The following is a 24,030-nucleotide window of genomic DNA, read 5'->3' as shown; positions in this document are numbered from 1 at the left end:
AAGACTTATTCACTATCACAAGAACAGTATGGGAAAGACCTGCCCCCATGACTCAACTACCTCCCACCAGGTCCCTCCCATAGCATGTGGGAATTCAAGATGAGATTTGGGTGGGGACACAGTCAAACCATATCAGGGCCTGTATGGTGCCTCAGTGAAAGGGAGAGCAAGGCATCACTCTCCACAGACCCAACCATGCTCCTAGGTGTGGTGAGTGAAGCTCAGGTGGTTTTGTCTTCCATGCCTCCTTCCAAGGGTGTGTGTGCAAAGCATAATCTATGTAGCCCTGGGAGTGGAGTTTCAGTTACCAGTCTGAACTATAATGAGATGCAGTCACAGTGAGACAAATGGTTTAAGACCTTGCTTCCGTCCACAAGGTTTTGAAATATTTTCCATGTTTAAAAATAAAGGTACTAGTACCTACCATTTAAATAAATGACCCAGGGATATGGGGCCCTCCTTTTTGAACATCATAGTTCCAAAATTTCAGAAAAGTCTACAATGACATGACACATATTATAAAGCGTAGCGTTGAAAATGTAAAGTCCAGCTGAGCATGGTGGCTCATGCCTGTAATCCAAGCACTTTGGGAGGCCAAGGTGGGCAAATCACTTGAGGTCAGGAGTTCGAGACCAGCCTGGCCAGCATGGCGAAATCTCGTCTCTGCAAAAAATACAAAAATTAGCTGGGCATGATGGCAAAAGCCTGTAATCCCAGCCACTCAGGAGGCTGAGGCTCGAGAATTGCTTGAACCCGGGAGGTGGAGGTTGCAGTGAGCCAAGATCACGCCACTGCACTCCAGCCTAAGAAACAGACAGATTCTGTCTCAAAAAAAACTAGGGGAAAAAAAAATGTTGAGTCCTACCAAATTAGTGTAATTATTATTATTAATATTATTATTGAAGACAGACTGGACTTTGAGTTTTTTTCTTCTCTTGCCCAAATTCCTACCCTAGGGGCCTGGGGAGTCACAGCCTACAAACCATCAAATCTCATCAGAGAGGTTATCTGTAATACTATATAATGTGGCCTGCCTTCCAACCTGAGTCTGTCATAACATCACATAACAAGGAAGTAAATCAAAATATTTTAACCCCAAATATATTTCCTTGCCATACCTTGAAAGTGTCCTGCACAGTCGTCTCTTGTGGGGAAAAATCAGCATTCTGTAAAGAACCGCATTTTCCCTTTTTCCAGGCCTTTTTCTGGATCCAGGAGCGAATCAACTAAGAAACAGCCTAGCACCCTTTTAAGTCCGGTAAGAAACATTTACAATCTATTCTCTGGGAAGCCTGCTACCTGAAGACTTCGTCTGCATAGTAAAAACTTTGCTCACTAAAATCCTTTATCTTAACCCAGACATTTCCTTTCTCTTGATCCCAGGTCTGTAGATATACTCAACAAATTGTCAACCAGAAAAATTTTAAATCTACCTATAGTCTGGAAGCCCCAGCCCCGCTTGGAGTTGTCCCGCCTTTCTGACCCGAACCAATGTACATCTTAAATGTATGTGATTGGCCGGGTGAGGTGGCTCACTCCTGTAATCCCAGCACTTTGGGAGGCTGAGGTGGGCTGATCACTTGAGGTTAGGAGTTTGAGACCAGCCTGGCCAACATGATGAAACCTCGTCTCTATTAAAACTACAAAAATTAGCCTGGCCTGGTGGCACGTGCCTGTAATCCCAGCTACTTTGGAGGCTGAGGCAGGAGAATCACTTGAACCTGGGAGGCAGGGGTTGCCATGAGCCGAGATCGTGTCACTGCACTCGAGCCTGGGCAACAGAGTGAGACTCTGTCTCAAAAAACAAACAAAAAGTAATTTGATGTTTTATGTCTCCCAAAAATGTATAAAGCAAGCTGTGCCCCACACCTAGGGCACATGTTCTCAGGACCTCCTGAGGGTGTGTCACTGGCCATGGTCACTCATATTGGGATCCGATTAAAATATTTCTTCAAATATTTTAGGGTTTGACTTTTTTCATCAACATTATGAAGCCATGTATTTACTAAAACCCAGGAAAATCAAAGTTATCATTTATTTCTGATACTAATGACTCTTATAGCAAAAACAATTTCTGTTTACTTTTCTGTAAACAAAACAAGAAAACCTAAGTCTCTATCTGCTCTCGATGTCATCCTATGAAATAGAGTCCTTGAAATAATGCCATAAGGGACTATGGTGTATAATCATGGAAGCATCACCGTTGGTCATACATTCATTACTAACCCCACAAATATTTATGTGAGGCCCTGGCTAAGCTACCTGGACTCGACGCAACTTAAGAAGACTTCTATCTTTGTTCTCTCCCTCAAAGCTTACACATAAAGCATGTATCCACTATTGATTAAGGTGCTCTTCCAAAGCTGTGGTCCTCTGATAAAGTTAACAAGATACACTCTATTTCAAAATTCTCTGATTTGATGGAAGTAGCTAACAGACCCCTCTGTCTGGTTCCTTTGTCCCCTAATTTCAGTGGCTGCTTTGGTATTAAAGAACAATTTGAGGAAGCCCTTCTCTTTCTCTGTAAGATAATATTGTTCCATTGCCTTGGTGGATCTTGAATACAATGATGTTAACATTTAATTTATATTTTCAAACAATACTTGGAATATTAAGTTTATGTATTACAGGTTTGGTTTTGTTCTAGTATGGAACACTGAATTTATTATTATTTTTCTTAGTTGGGCTTATTTTAGTAAGTTCTTATTAGCAAGTTTAACATGTTGTACCAATTAAATGAAAATATCCTCCAAAATTATTTGGAAAAATTATAGAAGCCTTATCGTAGCAGCTTAGGATATAATCATACATTCCTGCTGCTTATCATGACTGTGTCACAGGCTCTGTCTCTGCAGAGCAACTGGATTTAACTGGAGCCAAACTCAGGTTTCCTCTTAAATTTTAGTGTTCACTTTCTTGCAGATGATGTTCTTAAAATGGATAGTTTATTTTTAAATATCCTCATGCGTAACATTAAATCTGACAAAAGATTCTAGGACATGCTTTTAAAAATACAGTTGGTGTGATGCACAGCTTTTTTGTATCTGTGTAAATTCACAATGGCTCTTCAACTGCTCCCTGTCTCCCCCAGTAGTGGGCTGTCAGGAGCCATTTGTCCATGTGACCGCACATTCTTGCCTTAGAATAATTAGACTTGAGGTAGGTGCTTAACTGAAATGGGGCCAAAGTCTCTTTCTTAGAAATTTGGACTTGGTCACGCCTGTAATCTAGCACTGTGGGAGGCCGAGGCGGGTGGATTGCCTGAGCTCAGGAGTTCGAGACCAGCCTGGGCAACACAGTGAAACCCCGTCTCTATTAAAATACAAAAAATTAGCTGGGCGTGTAGCGGGCACCTGTAGTAATCCCAGATACTCAAGAGGCTGAGACAGGAGAATCACTTGAACTTAGGAGGCAGAGGTTGCAGTAAGCCAAGATTGCGCCATTGAACTCCAGCCTGGACGACCGAGCGAGACTCAAAAAAAAAAAATACAGCAAGAAATTTAGACTTGGGGTTGAGAGAAGGAAAGCCAGTCTTTCTCTGGGTCCAGATGGTAAATTTGGAACCATAAGCAGCCAACTCCAGACTATTAAGAGGACTTAGGAGCAGAGAAAAGCCAGTCCACCGAGAAAGAAGATGGCAAATGTGAGAGGCCACGTTTCTTGAGTTTCCACCAACATTTTGCTTTCTTGACTGGTGTTCTTGAATCCTAGCTCCTCTCCCTGCCTTCAAGACTTACAATAAATCTCCTGCTTTTGCTAGAGTGCCTTCAAATTGGTTTCTCTTCTTTAAAACCCAAAGGATCTTAACATAGAAATTTTTATCTGGAAGTGAGTTTACAAGTTACAGTCCATTAAAGGAAATTGTTATATCAAAGCAGATGGGGTGAGAAGTGGATAGTCCTCTAACCAAGAAACAGTATGTTTTCGTGTGTGCAGTTATTGCAGACTTCCAGGAAGTACAGTAAGAGCAAGAAAGAGAGAGACTTCAGGCCAAGCTTGCCCCACTGAAAGAAGACGATGGAAAATAGAGTAAGAATACAGTTGTGTACCAGAAGCCTTTCTGATCACAGCCAGCCATCTAATCTTGCTCAAAGTTAATCTAAAAAGCATCTATAAGGGCTAGTCGTGGTGGCTTATGCCTGTAATCCCAGCACTTTGAGAGGCCAAGGTGTGTGGATCACCTGAGTTCAAGAGTTCAAGCCCAGACTGGGCAACATGGCGAAATCCCGTCTGTACAAAAAATAGAAAAGTTAGCCAGGTGTGGTGACAGGCACCTGTAGTCTCAGCTACTCAGGAGGCTGAGGCATGAGAACTGCTTGAGCCTGGGAGGCAGAGGTTGCAGTGAACCGAGATTGTGCCACTACACTCCAGCCTGGGCGAAAGAGCGGGAGACTCTGTCTCAAAAGAAACACATCTATAAGGACACTAACCATGCTAATTATGTATCATGCTTAGTAGCAACCAGATCCTTTATTGTAATCATTTTTGAAACTAAAATTGGGGTGTTTATTGGGAAAATATATAATGTTTATAATTAGAATGAGAATATCTGATAGAAACCAGAGCACCTAAGGACTTCAGCTTCAAAACTTCTGCTTTGATTCCCAAAACCCTGCACATGTCTGTTTCATTCCATTCATCCCATCAGATAAACACGCTGAGACCTGCCCCCTTGTAAAGCAAATCAGTTTTACAACAGCTTTGCAACTTGGGGCACAGGTGACATTTCATGATTTATTAGAGAAAAAAAGTGTCATCCTAAGTTAAAGAAAACGATAGAGAAAGTATTGTCAATACATACAACGTAGGGTTTATGGTAAAAATATATAAGGAGTTCCTACCCATCAATTTGCAAACGATGAGTACCATAATACAAAAACAGGCAAAACAGTTTGCATTAGGACAAATGCAAATAGCTAGTAAACATATTTTTAAAATAGTTTAACTTTGAAGAGTAATCAAACTAATGCAAATTAAAATAGGATACCATATTTAGGTTTTCAAATTGGAATCAATTTTTAAACATCCAATATTAACCAGAGAATAGGCAAAAGTAACACTAACAAATACTGCAGCTAGAGGTGCAAATTGGTAGAACAGTATATAAGCGTTTAATAATATACAGCAAAAACCTAAGAAAATGTTCTACTCTTGGGAATTATTTTACTTTTAGAAATTTCTGCTAGCCAAAAAGCTGAGAAAAATACAAAGTTTTCTAAAAAGGCTAGGTACGGTGGCTCACACCTGTAATCCAAGCACTTTGGGAGGTTGAAGCGGGTGGATTACTTGAGGCCGGGAGTTCCAGACCAGCCTGGCCAACGTGGTGAAACCCCATCTCTACTAAAATAAAAATTATGAAAAATATTTTTTAAAAAATTCTAAAGAAATAGAGAGGCACCCAAAGATCTACATACAAGGATATATAAGGGGGAATATTAAAAACACTCTGGATTTCCAAATGATTAAATAAATGTTGGCATGGATATATGATGGAATCCATATAGCTATTAAAAACTGTTTTCCAAGAAAATTTAATAACTTTTAAAAATACTTATGCTGTAATATTTGTTGAAAAGATCAAACTACAGTCCTTCATATAAACACGGCCTTACTTTGATAAATAAAATAGATCTATATGTAATTATATATATATATGTGTGTGTGAGAAAATATGTATTCATAGAAAAAAGCCTGAAAATATATGCATCAGATTATGAGTAGTTGTTACTTCTGCTTACTGGAATTACAGCAATTTTCTTTTCTTTCTTTTTTATTTTTCAAATTTCCTGTAATAGGTATGATCTTTATCAGAATAAATTATTTATCAAAAGAAATTCATGCAAAAATATACATATAGTTTGTTCAATCACAAAAATACTTGTAATATTTAGTTATATTTCTATATCTCAATTTATGATTCAGAGCAAATATGTTCACAAGGAAATCCCCCTCTTTCCCGGAATATCACTCTGTGCTTCCTTCTTGGCCATAACACAATCCTTATCCAACATGTGCAGTTTCTCCAAGTTAATTGCATGAGACTCATAAAAGTGGACATTTTTAAATACATTTCAACAATTTCAGGAATCTGGTTGCTTAGTATTTCAGTACAAAACACTTCCAGCACTCTTACTTCTAGCTGAAAAAAAAAAAATTGAATCAGATGAAGTTCTGAATACGCTGTTTTTGCTTAACTTTAATCCTGTTAGAGAGACTCTTCTGCCCCACCTCTCCTTTTATAAACACCCTATTTCTCTACCCCTCATCCCCTTGTGTAGAGCTGATCATCGGACAATAGGCAAACATGTGTAGAGGTCAAGCTTAACAGCAGGTAAAGAGACCAAGAGCATCAAAGGGAATTGAGCCTGAGAGAAAGGAGTCTGGGCTAGTGACCCATGTTATACTCTAGTTTGCCTTCACCTGGCATGTGCATGGAAGATGGTGCTTGATGTCTTGTCCAAGTTGATACAAATATGCTACCAGAAGACCCCACACGTGAGAATTTGAGGTATTATCAAAGACTGGGTAAGGAGGTACATCGGGTCCAATGGTACCTCTCACATTGATAATCTGTTAGGTGAAGTTTCGTAATCAAGTGATAGAAAAAGCCCCATTGTAATTATAGTGAAATCTCTACCCTCCCTCACTCTGTGGCCATGGGCAAATTGCATAGCCACCATGACTGTCAATTCCATCAACTGTAAAAGGAAGGAGTTGAATGACATCGGGTTCTCTTTTTTTTTCGTAGACAGAGTCTTGCTCTGTCGTCCAGGCTGGAGTGCAGTGGTTCGATCTCGGCTCACTGCAACCTCCGCCTCCCAGGTTCAAGCAATTCTCCTGCGTCAGCCTCCTGAGTAGCTGGGACTACAGGCACCCGCCACCATGCCCGGCTAATTTTTGTATTTGTAGTAGAGACGATGTTTCACCATATTGGCCAGGCTGGTCTGAAACTCCTGACCTCAAGACATCCACCTGCCTTGGTCTCCCAAAGTGCTGGGATTCCAGATGTACATCAGATTCTTAATTTGGAGTCTGACGATGGGCATCAGAAGGTCCATGAACAGGTAAAATTATCAGCAAAATAATATGCATTTTTCTAGGGAAAAGATTCATAGCTTACATCAGATTCTCAATTCATGAACCCAAGAGAGACTCTGACCCACTGAATTATACAACCTTTAAATTTCATTCGAGATCAACATTCCAGGATTCTCCATTGACGCATATTTTGGATAGAACTTTTACTTGATTAGAAAAGTTTATTTTATTGTATCTCAGCTTTTTGGATAGAAAAAATTTTTTAATAATATAAATAAATAAGTAAAAAGAAAGCTTTATTTTATACCACATTTAGGTTTACTCAGACTTCAAATAGGTAAGGCCAGACTCCAGTGTGAAGTTAAAATTATATTTCCTCTCTCGTCTAGAAGGAATTTTTCTACAAAACGGATTTGAATTTGTATGGGTACACAGGAGCTACAAAATCAGAAATTATATTAAAAGAGTTAAAATTCTGTTATAGTTCATGTCAATGAAGGACATTTTGCAATTGTGGGAAATTAGACACAATTTACTAGTTTTGTTCATCCAATTAAAATATTTTAAATGTAATGTGTGTTAAGGATAGTTATACACAGTGTTTTCAGTATACGATCCTGATGCCTACCTTGGCATAGTATTTTTTTTCTTTTTTGAGACAGAGTCTCACTCTGTTGCCCAGGCTGGAGTGCAGTGGCTCCATCACAGCTCACTGCGGCCTTTACCTCCCCAGGCTCACATGATTCTCCTACCTCAGCCTCCTGAGTAGCTGGGAATACACATGCACACCACCATGCCTGGCTAAATTTTGTATTTTTTGTAGAGATGGGGTTTTACCATGTTGTCCAGCCTGGTCTGGAACAATCCACCTGCCTCAGCCTCCCAAAATATTGGAATTACAATTGTGAGCCACCACACCTGGCCAGCATAGTATTTTTTTTTTTCTTTTTTGAGACAGAGTCTCACTCTGTCACCCAGGCTGGAGTGCAGTGGCATGATCTCGGCTCACTGCAACCTCCGCCTCCTGGGTTCAAGCGATTCTCCTGCTTCAGCCTCCCTAGTAGCTGGGACTACAGGCGTGTGCGGCCATGCCTGGCTAATTTTTCTGTATTTTTAGTAGAGACGGGGTTTCACTATATTGGCCAGGCTGTTCTCGAACTCCTGACCTCATGATCTGCTCACCTCAGCCTCCCAAAGTGCTGGGATTACAAGCATGAGCCACCACGCCTGGCTTCAGCATAGTATTTTTACAGAGTAGGTTGGGCTACAGAGGAAGACCCTATCTCAAGAAAAGAATAGGTTGGAAGGATGTGGGGGAATGTTATAGAACTGTAACTCCAAGATCCCTAACCCCACCAATATGTAAATAATGTAGCTATAATGAATTCAGAATCTCCAGATTTTCATTCCCTGCTTGACATTAATAATGTAACGTATCTATTCACATCGGTCTCTCTGACATTTACCTATTCTTTCAAGAGACTACATTAAAAGCAACTAAATGATGATACAGACATTTAGCATCTTGCGGCTTTAGAAGCTAGCTAGAGATGTGTCGGGAAATTCTGTATGCAAGGGGCACTCTGGGAGCGTCTTTGCCGGGGGCCACTGAAGCATAGTGCCAGATAACAGCCCTGTTTTTTCACCAGCCTTGCTGAGCATGCAGAGCTGATCTCACGGGTTCTGGGTGATCTGCAACGACGTCAGTGCGCAACAGAGACGCCACATCCACAGAACAAAACAATAGACTGACCCTGCAACTGTGGACCACAGTTCATTTTTATTTTAAAGTTGTTAACCTTGGATTGTTAGAGCTCTTACAAAAGTCTTACAAAAGGTGAAATTTGGTCATTTAATATTTACGTTGCTCATCTCTTTAGCTTTTTGAAAAATATTGCTACCATGTATTTTTATGTAGTTTTGTGCCCCCCAAATTCAGTCAATTTGCAAATGAAGATGAAAATAAAACAATTAAAAAGAATAAGACATTGGGAGGCTGTGGCTGGTGGATCACTTGAGGACAGGAGTTCGAGACCAGCCTGGCCAACATGGTGTAACCCTGTCTCTACTAAAAATACAAAAATTAGCCGGGCGTGGTGGTATGAGCCTGTAATCATAGCTACTGGGGAGGCTGAGGCGTGGGAATCACTTGAACTCGGGAGGCAGAGGTTGCAGTGAGCCAAGATAGCACCACTAAACTCCAGCCTGGGTGGCAGAGTGAGACTCAGTCTCAAAAAAAAAAAAAAGAATGAGACAATTGGAGAAAAACAAAGTGTAGTATATTCATGCAATGGGATATTATTCAGCCATAAAAAGGAGGGAAATTCTGATACATGCTATAATGTGGGTGGGTCTTGAAGATGTGATGCTAAGTGAAATAAGCCAGTCACAAAAAGTCAAATATTGTATGAGTTCACTAATATGAGATAGCTAGAGAAGTCAAATTCAGAGCCAGAAAGCAGAACGTTGATTGTCACACGGCTGAGGGAGTTGGGAGGGTCGGGGAGTGGGGAGCTACTGTTTAATGGGTGCAGAGTTTCAGTATGGGAAGATGAAGACTCTCTGGTGATGGATGGTGGTGATGATTGCATGACAATATGAATGAACTTAATGTCACTGAACTTTACACTTAATAATGGTAAATCTTATGTTGTGTATATTTTACCACAATTTTTAAAATCCACTGAATTGTAAAACAAACAGACAAAAGGCTAGGCATGGTGGGGCATATCTGTAAACCCCATTCTTTGGGAGGCCAAGGCAGGCAGACAGCTTGAGGTCAGGAGTTCGACACCAGCCTGGCCATCATGGTGAAACCCCATCTCTATTAAAAATACAAAAACTAGCCGAGCGTTGTAGCACGTGCGTGTAGTCCCATCTACTAGGGAGGCTGAACCACGAGAATTGTTTGAACCAGGAGTCAGAGGTTGCAGTGAGTTGAGATGTCGCCACTGCACCCCTGGGCAACAGACTGAGACTCTGACTCACAAGAAAATAAAAAGAAAAGAAATAAATAAATTGTGAGATAGTGAAGGAAATTTGAATACTAACTGGATGTGCAATGATATAGAAGAATTATTATTAATTTTGATCTCTTTCAAAGACTCTCTTTTAGAGCTACTTAGTGAAATCTTTACAGATGAAATAATGCTGTCATTTGCTTCAGAAAAATCTGGTGAGTGCTAACAAGGAGGGTAGAGATGAAACAGTGTCGACCATGAGTCAGTTAAATTTAAAAAGAGAGGGAAAAAAGAGCACACCTATAAACACATATTGCTGTTAACTTTACATAAATAAAACCAGAATCTATGATTTTTCACCAAAATGTGTTACGTATTGGAATCTAAACTTTACTTTGCTTGCCCAAACTAAGAGTGAATTTGTGTATATATTCTCTAAACTGTATACTTCTTGAGAACCGAGTTTAGTGTTTTATCTTAAAAAAAAGTCTAGAAAATAAAGGGCACTAATAAATATTTGATGAAGAAACAATGGACTCTATTTCTGGAATTCCTATGCTGCCCTGTAGACCATCACTGTTTACTTGGAGAAGAAGCCTGCCTATCTTACTCTCACTCTTAGGACACAGGGGTTGATAATTCACTTAACACAAGCCCCCCACTCACTCCATCCCAGCTGCCAAGCCTTTGTATTGTACCTTATAGGCCCCCACACATTCTACTTATGATTCCCTTTGTTTAGAAATCTCTCTTAAAATGTTTGCAAGAACCTCCTCTCCCTGCTTTTTCTTGTAACCTTCCCTAGAGGCCTGCTCTAGCCACGATATGGTTTGCATCCGTGTCCCCAACCAAATCTCATGTTCAATTGTAATTTATCATGTTCCAGGTGGGGCTTGGTGGGAGGTGATTAAACCATGGGGGTGGATTTCCCCCTTGGTGCTCTTCTTGTGATAGTGAGTGAGTTCTCGTGAGATCTGGCTGTTTAAAAATTGTGTAGCCCCTCCCTCTCTTGCTCCTGCTGTGGCCATGTAAGAGGTAGGTGCCCGCTACCTCTTCCCCTTCCGCTATGATTGTTTCCTGAGGTCTCCCCAGAAGCTGAGCAGGTGCCAGAATCATGCTTCCTGTACAGCCTGGGGAATGAGTCAACTAAACCTCTTTTCTTTGTAAATTACCCCGGTCTCAAGTATTTCTTTATAGCAATGTGAGAACCGGCTAATAGGAAAAATTGGTACCAGGGATCAATCTCTTACTTTTGTCTACCTCTCTATTTGTTTTCCCATCTCCTATCTCCTCCCTCCATGCACTTATCACTACCTGATATGTTTGTTTGTTGTCTTCTTCCCCTATAAGACTATAACCTCATGAGGAAGGAAATTTGACTGTTTTATTCACCACTGACTTTTAACCTTGGCCTTGGCACATGGTAGGTCACAAATGAATATTTGTTGCATCAATGAATAAAGTGTTAAAAAGGCACTAACAGTAAAGAGATTCTAACTTCTAGCTAGAACAATGAACTTCACTCATATCTTTAGCAACCTCTTCCTTGGGAACTTTCATGGAATTTAATTACTTGTACTTTTCATTTTCAAAGTGCATGTAAATGATTATTTTACTGCATGACACAGATGCTAATGCGGCATTTTATAGATGGGAAAACTAAAGCATAGACTAACTAAATCCCTGAAGATCAATGAGTGAGTCAACGTCACAGCTAGATGAATAGGAGAATTTGGGATATTTAGTTCTGAGCAACTGATTCCCCAAAGTCATTTAACTATATTTTGTGCTTGTTACAACTCATTTAAAAGCATTCACAATTCCCCAGTTTAAACGCTTTTCAAGTGAGGAATTGGTTTGTTGTGACAGCAGGTGATTCAGTTGCTGTAAACGCTCATTCGGGAACTCATTCCTCAATCTGGATACAGGAATTCACACAGTAAGCTAATGCTCTCCTACTAATCTCTCTGCCGCCAGTTATTTGTTCTGCCAGGCATCCTTTAGAAAGTCCAGAATGTCTTTCTAAACCCCAAATCAGGCGAGGGAGGGTGGCTCATGCCTATAATTCCAGCACTCTGGGAGGCTGAAGTGGGTGAGTCAGTTTAGGCCAGGAGTTTGGGACCAGCCTGGGCAACATGGTGAAACCTCATCTCTACTAATAATACAAAAAAAAAAAAAAAAACAGCCGGGTGTGGCGGCGTGCACCTGTGATCCCAGCTACTTGGGAGGCTGAGGAGGGAGGATCGCTTGGCCTGGGAGGCAGAGATTGCAGTGAATCAAGATTGCACCACTGTACTCCAAGCTGGGTGACAGAGCAAGACCCTGTCTCAAAAAAAAAAATCCCAATCTGATTGTGCCACACCGTAAACACATGTGTGTAAAAGTTGCATAAAGGGTTGACAGAAGCAGAGTTCTTCCTTTAGAAGGTAAAAATGTGTCAAGAAAATTGAGAAATAAAATGAATAAATGCTGAGTGAGAGCTCAGTAAATATCTAGGACTATGAATAACTACATCCAAGACATTATTATGTTTGTCTGTATAAAATATGTTGAATTTGCTTGTAAAATTCAGGTACTCTAATAGATTTGTTTTTCTGCTGCTGGAAATATTAAGGAATGACCATAGGTCAAAATCGGCATTTGCTTCCTATTATGTAGAAACTAGCAAAATAAATAGGATCACAAAATTAACATTTTATTGTATTCATTTCAAAGATCTATAGTCACTTCAGTAATCTCACTGAATTAAATTATCTTATTTATATAAGGAAAAAAGAGCAAGTCAACTTGAGTGAATAAAATGTGAATTTTTTTAAAAAAGTAAGTAGTGGCTGGGTGCGGTGGCTTATGCCTGTAATCCCAGCACTTTGGGAGGCCGAAGCGGGCAGATTACTGGAGGTCAGGAGTTCGAGACCAGCCTAGCCAACATGGTGAAACCCCGTCTCTACTGAAAATACAAAAATTAGCTGGGCCTGGTGGCACACGCCTGTAATCCTAGCTATTTGGGAGGCTGAGGAATGAGAATTGCTTGAGCCGAGGAGACAGAGGTTGCAGTGAGCTGAGATCATGCCACTGCACTCCAGCCTGGCCGACAAAGCAAGACTCTGTCTCAAAACAACAAAAAAAAAGTAAGTTACTGTTTTAGCAGGAATATGTGGTCTGTAAATAATTTACCAGTTGGTAGTTTCATTAATGTTCATTCCTCATTTTGTTTTAAAATGGATTGTGCCACCCCACATCTATTGCAAATGTAGAGGAAACGCTTTGTGTACTGTCTGTAAAAGAGTTTCTCAAAGTCTAATTTAATTTTTAATTATTCAAATGTTACTAGAAAGTATGACCCCAAAGTTCAGTATGCAATCTCGTTTTTCATTAGGAATTCTCTTTTAAAATGTGGACGTCTCAAAAAGAAAAGAAAAGGGTGGGGGGTGGGAGCTGGGCGCCATGGCTCACACCTGTAATCCCAGCAGTTTGGGAGGCCTAGGCGGGCTGATCACTGGAGGTCAAGAGTTTGAGACCAGCCTGGTCAACCTGGCAAAACCCTGTCTCTACTAAAAATACAAAAATTAGCTGGGCATGGTGGTGCTTGCCTGTAATCCCAGCTACTGGGGAGGTTGAGGCACAAGAATCGCTTGAACCTAGGAGCTAGAGTCTGCACTGAGCCGAGATCACGCCACTGCACTCCAGCCTGGGTGACAGAGCGAGACTCTGTATCAAAATATAAACAAATAATCATAATAACTGTCATAATATAGGGACAGTGGTTCTCAACTTTGGCTACACTTTGGAATCATCTGGAAACTTTACAAATAGTTATCCCTGGATTCCACTGCCTGTGTGTTTATTTGATCTGAGGAGTGGCCTAGGTATTGTGATTTTTTAAAGCAGCATCTGAAATGCAACCAAGATAGAGCCCTTTGAAGAAGAGGCTCAGTACATGGAAGTGCCTACGCAAGACCTGAGAATGGAATCTAAGAAGGACCCAAAGCCAGAGAACCCTGAATATAATGGTTTCTAGATTTCTCTGTAAGTCTAGGTGTTGTAAACAATTTCAATATTGCCATTAGTAATATCTTAGTGTATTCTTCAATGCTGTGGCTATTTCTCGAAAGGATCTAGTTTTCAGAATCTAGGATTTAAGTTAAATTGGGCTAAGATGAAAAGGATGGCAAGGTAATCAAAACTTTGGTATTAGGCCAGGCACAGTGGCTCAGGCCGGTAATCCCAGCACTTTGGGAGGCTGAGACCATGAGGATCACTTGAGCCCAGGAGTTTGAGGCCAGCCTGGGCAACATAGCAAGATGCCATATCCACAAAAAATTAGCCAGGCATAGTAGGGTATGCCTGTAGTTCCAGCTAACTTGTAAGCTAAGGTGGGAGGATCACTTGAGCCTGGGAGGTCGAGGCTGCTGTGAGCCATGACCACACTTTAGCCTGAGGGACAGAGTGAGACCCTGTCTCAAAACAAACTCTGAGAAAACAAAACAACAGCTGTGGTATTACATGTGAGCCATGCAGAACCAAAGTGGTTATTTGTATAATATAAACTGCCTCAATATAATTCTTAATAATAAAATACACACAAAATATGTTTACTTTTATTTTGGAGCTCTTAAATCTTCATCATCAATCATTCTCTCTTGCTGGAAAATGGATACAGATTTGAATGCCTGAAAATTCTACCCACTCTGATACCTATAGCTTAAAGTAAAACACAGCCCTGTTGTTACACAGTGGTTACTATATTTAACAATTCAGATCCCGCTATATGAAGAGTCCCAGGGGTACATGGTTTGCATTTATTTGCTAGCAAGTTCTCACACCTGGTATGTATTTGGTTTGCTTGCTTGCTTAATTGTGATGTTAACAAAGGTAACATAGAAAAATAGATACAGGTGCTGGCTCATACCTGTTATCCCAGCACTTTGGGAGGCTGACGCAGGTGGATCAGTTGAGCCCAGGAGTTGGAGACCAGCCTGAGCAACAGGGTGAAACCCATCTCTACAGAAAAACACAAAAATTAGCCAGGTGTGGTGGCACATGCCTGTAGTCCCAGCTACTTGGGACGCTGAGGTGGGAGGATTACTTGAGCCCGGGAGGTGGAGGCTGCAGTGAGCCAGGACTGCACCACTGCACTCCAGCTTGGGTGACAAAGCAAGACTCTGTCTCAAAAAGAAAAAGAAAAATAGATACAAATGAGGAAGGAATTACTGAAAAAGAAATCCTTTTTTAATAATGAGCAAGAAAAAGCACAGAAACTTTCACTTCTGAGATCTAGGACTAGAAACCCTGACCCTCTCCATAGTTCAACCTGTGCATCTCACTGGGTGCTTCCAGAACCCTGATTGCCTGAATCCCTTCCTTCACTGGTGGTGGTGTTGGGTCCTTGTCACTAGATTACTTAAGCTCCTTTAAAGTGTTGCTTTCCCCCTCCTTGCTCCAGGCTGTTGGGCCAACATTTGGTATACATTCTCAGAAGCAAGGAGGCTGGTGTCATCATTCAGCACCCCTATTCAAACACTCCCTTAATAATTCTTCCTGTTTCGTCTGCCTCATTGGGTGTTGCCCATAAAAACAGTTTGGCTTTTGTAATTACAATTAGAGCAGGCGGCATGACTAATCAGTCAGTTCACTGCACCTCTTGTTATCTTCTGTGAAGTGAGTCAGTTTCAACTTCGGCTTTGTGCTTATGTGTCATTCCCTGCTATTTGATGTTCAAGTCTATATTGGTTCCAGACTCTGTTTTATTTAATCTGTTTGTTTTCTTTCTAAAAACATATTCTATATTCCCATTCAAGAGTGGAGCTAACTTCACAGGATTTGGGGAAATTCTGATAATTCTAGCCCATACACAGAATGCCCAGGACAAGGAAGACACTTGTTCTCTGAGGAGTTGTACCAAGAATACAAGGCATTGAAGTCAGCAGGCACATGTTAAATGTTTACAATGTGCCAGGTACTTTCATACACTATTCTATTAATAAGCAGTATATGGCCAGGCGCAATGGCTCACGCCTGTAATCCCAGCACTTTGGGAGGCCAAGGTGGGCGAATCACAGGAGGGCAGGAGTTCGAGACCAGCCTGGCCAACATGGCGAAACCCCATCTCCACTAAAAATCCAAAAATTAGCTGGGTGTGTTGACAGGCAACTGTAGTTCCAGCTACTCAAGAGGCTGAGGCAGGAGAATTGTTTGAACCCAGGAGGTGGAGGCTGCAGTGAGCTGAGATCATGCCACTGCTCTCAGCCTGGGCAACAGAGCGAGACTCCATCTAAACAAACAAAAAAAAAGCACTATACGTTAGAGCAGTTTTAGGTTTACAGAAAAATTGGGAAGACAGTACAGAGTTTCCATATATGCCATACTCAAGTTCCCCTATTATTAACCTCCTACATTAGTGTGATCCATTTGTTACAATTAGTGTAATGCTATATGAATATTGATATGTTACGATTAACTGACATTTATACTTAATTTTTATTGACTTATTTTTTACCTGTTGTCCTTTTTGTGTTCTGGAATCCCTCCCAGATACAACATGACACTCTAGTCATCCATCTCCTTAGGTTCTTCTTGGCTGTGACAGATTCTCAGACTTTCTTTCTTTTTTCTGAGCTTGACAGTTTTGAGGAATATTGGACAGGTATTTTGTAGCATATCCCTCATTGACATTTGTCTATTGTGTTTCCCATTAGATTGGAGTTAAGTGTTGGTGGGAGCAAGACCACAGAGGCAGATGCCATTTTCATCACATCATGCCAAGGGTACATACTATCAAGATGGATTACCACTGCTGCTGTTACCTTGATCACCTGGCTGAGATAGTGCTAGTCAGGTTTCTCTGCTGTAAAGTGACCCCACTCCCCCAGCAACCCTTCTGTTCTGTGCTCTTTGGAAGGAAGTTGCTGTGCATGGCCCACACTTAAGGAGGAGGGACTTACAGCCATCTCTTTAAGACAGAGGATTTACATAAATTATTGTAAGTTCTTATTTAGTCACTTATTTATATCAACGTAGACTCAAGGATTTTTTTTTAATCTTTTGAGTTATAATCTAATTCCTTTCCCTTCCTTCCTTCCTTCCTTCCTTCCTTCCTTCCTTCCTTCCTTGCTCTCCACCCCCCTCTCTCTTTCTCTTGCTTTCTTGCTTTTTTCCCCAGCTTTGGCCATGCTGCAAGCTCTTTCAGTTGACTTCTCTGTACCTATGACATACTCCTTGTGTGAGTGTGTGTGTGTGTGTGTATGTGTGTGTATGTGTGTGTGTGTGTGTGTGTGTGTATGTGTGTGTGTATGTTTGAGCACTTCCTCAATTTCTGGCTCTACAGGATATTTCAGACATTTTGTATATTTTCTCTGCACTCGTAGAATCAGCCATTTCTCCAAGAATCCCTGGTTCCTTTTATTGAAAAATGGTACTAAATATCAAGATTTAGGTGGTAGGTGTGGTTGTTGCTGTGGGGAAGTCTTTGCTTCTCAGCTGAAAGAGAAAGGAAATATATGTGCATACACTAACCCATATATTTACATATATCCATAAACATTTCTATGTGTGACCATTTATAGTGATATCAAGCTAAATATTCATTCATAGGGATGTCCCAACTCTATTCCATTACCTCATGGTTTATTCTAGCCTCTTTCCCTTCCACCAGCAGTGAGAAGTCTGGCTGTGACTGTCAATCATCCATTTACTTAAGACCTCCTGGCCTCAAGTGATCTGCCTACCTCAGCCTCCCAAAATGCTGGGATTACAGCCGTGAACCACTGTGCCTGACCTGAATTTTAGCTGAATTTCTACGAAAGGGTTGGTTTTTTCTTCTTGGTACTTTTGACACAAAGCTCATTTCCTTCTTTTGCCACTTCCTTTGCTGCTGCATCACCTCCATGTTTTTTCAGCCTCCACAGCAGCCAGCCATCACTATCAGAAGTAAGGGGAGAAGCCTTAGCAACTTCATTAGACATTGTGAGGTGAGAGGGCACAGCTGGGTAGCCAGGTGGTGATGGATGGATGGAGGGAGGGAGGGAGAGAGGGATGGAGGGAGGGAGGGAGGGAGGGATGGATGGGTGGATAGATGGATGAAAAAAGTATCAGTTAATAGGTGCTGACTCATCCAAGATATTAATACAGCAAGGGGAAAGAAACATGGATGATGGGACGGGATTTACAGGTGACCATTAGGCAACCGTAATTTATATCTGTTAGGATATAGATTATACACCTCTGACTAGTCTGTGCCTCTTCACTGAGCTATGATCAAATCAATCATCGGCATGCTATTGTCATCCAGTGACAGCTGGCAATTTAAAAACAAACCCATGTCCACTTTCCAAATCTGACCTGATGTCTGCACAATAGTGGATGTGTGTCATTATATATTTGTCAAAACTCATAGATTGGGCTGAATGAAGTGGCTCACATCCGTAAACCTAGCACTTTGGAAGGCCGAGGCAGGCAGATTGCTTGAGTCCAGGAGTTCAAGACCAGCCTGGGTTACATGGTGAAATCCCGTCTCTACTACTAATAAAAAACAAAACAAAAACCGATAAGTTGTGCAATATCAAGAGTAAATTGTAGTCATAATGACATCTCAATGTAAGTTCACTGATTGTGATAAATGAAGTATTATTGTTGTGTTGGATGTTGATGGCAGGGAAGGCTGTGGCATGTGTGGGGAAAAGGGGTACGTGAGAACTCTGTATTTTCTACTCAATTTTGATATGAACCTAAAACTGCCCTAAAAAATAACTTTTATTAACATATAGGCCAGGCACGATGGCTCATTCCTGAACTCCCAGCATTTTGGGAGGCCGAGGTGGGCAGGTCACCTGAGGTCATGAGTTCAAGACCAGCCTGGCCAAACAGTGAAACCCCATCTCTAATAAAAATACAAAAATTAGCCGGGCATGGTGGCGGGCACCTGTAATCCCAGCTCCTTGGGAGGCTGAGGCAGGAGAATTGCTTGAACCCAGGAGGTGGAGGTTGCAGTGAGCTGAGATCATGTCACTGCACTCCAGCCTGGACAACGGAGTGAGATTCGATCTCAAAATAATAATAACAAACCTAAAGGTGTCCCTAAAATATGAGCTGATTGAGAGTTGAAGATTGTTGAAAGAAGCAAATGGCAAGGTGAAAGGAAAGGGGGTTTTGCAAACTCACTCATCTTAGTTTGAATCCTAGCTCTGCCACTTAATAGCTATGTGACCGTGGGCAAATTATGTGCTGTTATTTATTTTAAATTTATATTAAAATATTAAAGTATTAAATATAACTTATTGAAATAGTATGTAAATGACATCCTCTATTAATATTTAAAATGATATATGACAAAACTCATACAATTTGATAGCACTAAGAGTAAACCTGAATGAATGCACATTTACAAATCATTCATGAGGTCAAAAGATCCCAGGATGGAATGTGGAATGCAGTAAAACGATCTAAGTGTATTACAAAAGTAGGAAACCACCTCACTGAAGAGGTGGAGGGAAAAGATGTTAACCTAAGTAACTCTGGAAATGAGTGGAGTCTCATAGACTAAAGGCAAATGAAATTGTCCATAAACACTGCTGTAGTCAGAAGTCGAATATGAGACTTCCACCAAGTGTCTGTAAAGGAGAGGTGCCTTTCTCCTCATGTCTTTCTTTTCCTACTGGGTAGAAGGAGAACTGATATGGCTTGGCTCTGTGTGCCCACCCAAATCTCATCTTGAATTGTAATCCCCACGTGTCAAGGTAGGGACCTGGTGGGAGGTGATTGGATCATGGTAGTGGATCCCCCATGCTGTTCTCACGATAGTGAGTTCTAACAAGATCTGATGGTTTCATAAGTGTTTGGCAATTACTCCCTCACTCTCTCTCTTTCCTACTGCCTTGTGAAGAAGGTATTTGCTTCTCCTTCACATTCTGCTATGATTGTAAGTTTCTTGAGGCCTCCCCAGCTATGTAGAACAGTGAGCCAATTAAACTTCTTTCCTTTATAAATTACCCAGTCTCAGGTATTTCTTCCTCTTCTTTCTTTTTCTTCTTCTCTTTTTTTTTTTAAGATTGCTCTGTTCCCCAGGCTGGAGTGCAATGGCAAAATCTCAGCTTACTGCAACCTCCACCTCCCGGATTCAAGCAGTTCCCCTGCCTCAGCCTCCTGAGTGGCCAGGATTACGAGCATGCACCAACATGCCCCACCAATTTTTGTATTTTTAATAGAGGAGGGGTTTTGCCATGTTGGCCAGGCTGGTCTCGAACTCCTGACCTCAGGTGATCTGCCCACCTCAGCCTCCCACAGTGCTGTGATTACAGGCGTGAGCCACCACACCCAGCCGGGTGTTTCTTTATAGCAGTCAGAAAACGGACTAATACAAGGACAGGTGCCTGACATGGAAGGAACATCCATTTTGCACTACATGGAGTGAAAGGCAAGGGTTGAAGACAATGGGACAAGAAGATGGAAGACGCCTGTCTTCTTCTCAGGATGGTGGTGCCATTATGCCAGCTGAATCTATGTGGAATAAAAAGTAAACTTCTACTTTGTTTAACCCACTCTGATTTGGGGTTTTCTGTCACTCACAGATCAATCTAATCCTAACTGATATAAATTTTAGTTACGTCTTTTTCTCCCTACATTTTATCTCTCCAACAATGCCTGCATCCCTTAAAAAATGAGGCTACATAACTGTTCATGATATAACTCTCCTTGTGGGATATCCTAAGTTACTCTTAAGCACCTAATTCTAGTCAATAAAAGCAGGGCATGGAGCAGACTCTCTCTCACAAAAAGATCATGCCGTTACATGGAATAATAATTGATAATAAGTAGCATAATTTTTATTAACTCATCATCTTTACAAAAGAGATTTTTTTAATGAGCTTTCAAACAACAGTATAAATTTAGCTTTTGTTTCCTTTATATAAAAATTACACACTTACTGAATTTTGGGAGAAATGCCAAGAAGTATGACCTATTAAAATGTAAAGGAACACAAATTGCTTTGGTTTGGAAGGTGGTAAGTATGGGGTTTGAATTAGTCCGTTTTCACGCTGCTGACAAAGACATACCCGAGACTGGGAAGAAAAAGAGGTTTAATTGGACTTACAGTTCCACATGGCTGGGGAGGCCTCAGAATCATGGCAGAAGGTGAAAGGCACTTATTAAGTGACAGTAGTAAGAGAAAATGAGGAGAAAGAAAAAGTGGAAACCCCTGATAAACCCATCAGATCTCCTGGGACTTAATAACTATCACAAGAACAGCACAGGAAAGACTGGCCCCATGATTCAATTACCTCCCCCTGTTCCCTCCCACAGCATATGGGAATTCTGGGAGATACAATTTAAGTTAAGATTTGGGTAGGGGGTCAGCCAAACCATATCATTCTGCTCCTGGCTCCTCCAAATCTCATGTCCTCATAGGGAATCATGTGTTCCCAACCGTCCCCTAAAGTCTGAATTCATTTCAGCATTAATGCAAAAGTACACAATCCAAAGTCTCATCCAGACAAAGCAAGTCCCTTCCGCCTATGAGCCTGTAAAATCAAAAGCAAGCTAGTTACTTCCTAGATACAATTGGAGTATATGTACTGGGTAAATACAGCCATTCCAAATGGGAGAAATTGGCCAAAACAAAGGGGTTACAGAGCACAAGCGTGTCTGAAATCCAGCAGGGCAGTCAAATCTTAGAGCTCCAAAAGGATCTCCTTTCACTCCAGGTCTCACATCCAGGTCACACTGATGCTAGAGGTGGGTTCCCATGGTCTTGGGCAGCTCCACTCCTTTGGCTTTGCAGGGTGCAGACTCTCTCCCGGCTGTTTTCACGGGCTGGCATTGAGTGTCTGCGGCTTTTGGGCACGTGGTGCAAGCTGTCAGTGGACCTACCATCCTGGGGTCTGGAGGACGGTGGCCCTCTTCTCACAGCTCCACTAGGCAGTACCCCAATAGAGACTCTGTGTGGGGGCTCCAACCCCATATTCCCCTTCCCCACTGCCCTAGCAGAGGTTCTCCATGAGCACCCTGGCCTGCAGTAAACTTCTGCCTGGGCATACAGATGTTTCCATACATCGTCTGAAATCTAGGCGGAGGTTCACAAACCTCAGTTCTTGAATTCTGTGCACCCACAGCCTCAACACCATGTAGAAGCTACTAAGGCTTGGGGTTTCCACCCTCTGAAGCCACAACCTGAGTTCTACGTTGGCCCCTTTCAGTCACCACTGGAGCAGCTGGGGCACAGGGCACCAAGTCCCTAGGCTGCACACAGCACGAGGGCCCTCGGCCGGCCCCATAAAATCACTTTTTCCTTCTGGGCCTCCAGGCCTGTGATGGGAGGGGCTGCCGTGAATGTCTCTGACATGGCTTGGAGACACTTCCCCCATGGTCTTGGGGATTAACACCAGGCTTCTTGCTACTTATGCAAATTTCTGCAGCTGGCTTGAATTTCTCCCCAGAAAATGGGGTTATCTTTTCTATTGCATTATCAGGCTTCACATTTTCCAAATTTCTATGCTCTGTTTCTCTTTTAAAACTGAATGGTTTTTTTTTTTTTTCTTTTTTTTTGGTGACAGAGTCTCGCTCTGTGGCCCAGGCTGGAGTGCAGTGGCGCGATCTCGGCTCACTGCAAGCTCCGCCTCCTGGGTTTATGCTATTCTCCCGCCTCAGCCTCTAGAGTAGCTGGGACTACAGGCACCAGCCACCATGCCCAGCTAATTTTTTTGTATTTTTAGTAGAGACCGGGTTTCACTGTGTCAGCCAGGATGGTCTCAATCTCCTGACCTCGTGATCCGCCCACCTCTGCCTCCCAAAGTGCTGGGATTACAGGCGTGAGCCACTGCGCCCAGCCAACTGAATGCTTTTAACAGCACTCAAGTCACCTGTTGAATGCTTTGCTCCTTGGAACTTTTCATCGCCAGATACCCTAAATCATCACTTTCAAGTTCAAAGTTCCACACATCTCTAGGGTGGGGCAAAATGCTGCCAGTTTCTTTGCTAAAACATAGCAAGAATCACCTTTACTCCAGTTCCCAACAAGTTCATTATCTCCATCTGAGACCACCTCAGCCTGGACCTTATTATTCATATCACTATCAGCATTTTCGTCAAAGCCATTCTACAAATCTCTAGGAAGTTCCAAACTTTCCCACATTTTCCTGTCTTCTTCCGAGCCCTCCAAACTCTTCCATTCTCTGCCTGTTACCCAGTTCCAAAGTTGCTTCCGTATTTTCGGGTATCTTTTCAGCAACGCCCCACTCTACTGGTACCAATTTACTGTATTAGCCTGTTTTCACACTGCTGACAAAGACATATCAGAGACTGGGAAGAAAAAGAGGCTTAATCGGACTTACAGTTCCACATGGCTGGGGAGGCCTCAGAATCATGACGGGAGGCAAATGGCACTTCTTACATGGCAGCAGCAAGAGTAAATGAGGAAGAAGGAAAAGTGGAAACCCCTGATAAAGCCATCGGATCCGGTGAGATTTATTCACTATCACAGAACAGCATGGGAAAGACCGGCCCCCCATGATTCAATCACCTCTCCCTGGGTTCCTCCCACATCATGTGGGAATTCTGGGAGATACAATTCAAGTTGAGATTTGAGTGGGAGCGCAGCCAAACCATATCAGGGTCTAAAACAATGAGAATATTGATAAAATAGTTATTTATGAATGGCATGTTGTTTAAGTATTTTCACAAATAGGCACTAGTATCTCTCCATCTCTCTCTCTCCTCCGCCACCCTTCCTCGTTGACGTTATACTGGATTTAGGAATTAAGATTTCCATTCATAGAAACAGGAGAAAAGGAAGATGGCCGTTAGTAGTTGCTTGGTGTCCGTTTCAAAATGGTTACCTAGCAACAGTTCCAGGCTGTAGCTGCTAGGGGTAGCTCCAGCCGCTCGCGGTTAAGCCGGCTTGAGCTACATAGTTGCTCTGCTAAACATCTTATTTGTATGATTTTCAAATAAAGATCACCTTTTGGGGTTGTATGGGCTGATGCTTCAGCTGGCCTTCTGTTTCATTTGTCTTGTCTCATTCCTTGACAAGGTGAATGTGCTT

The 24,030-nt window shown here is 41.8% G+C and overlaps 1 long non-coding RNA gene across 1 annotated transcript in view; it reads left to right on the top strand.

Annotated features, from left to right (window-relative positions):
* The first annotated feature begins 1,192 nt into the window (after positions 1 to 1,192).
* Positions 1,193 to 24,030, top strand: part of LOC134731951 (uncharacterized) — a 39,222-nt gene continuing 16,384 nt past the window's right edge. Inside the window, exon 1 of the long non-coding RNA XR_010114695.1 lies at positions 1,193 to 1,258. This is a non-coding gene — a long non-coding RNA (uncharacterized lncRNA). The remainder of the gene's footprint in view (positions 1,259 to 24,030) is intronic.

The sequence above is a fragment of the Symphalangus syndactylus genome, chromosome 1, assembly GCF_028878055.3.
Source record: "Symphalangus syndactylus isolate Jambi chromosome 1, NHGRI_mSymSyn1-v2.1_pri, whole genome shotgun sequence".
NCBI lineage: Eukaryota > Metazoa > Chordata > Mammalia > Primates > Hylobatidae > Symphalangus > Symphalangus syndactylus.
Note: the sequence above shows the minus strand (reverse complement) of the source record. Positions and strands in the feature narration are given on the sequence as shown.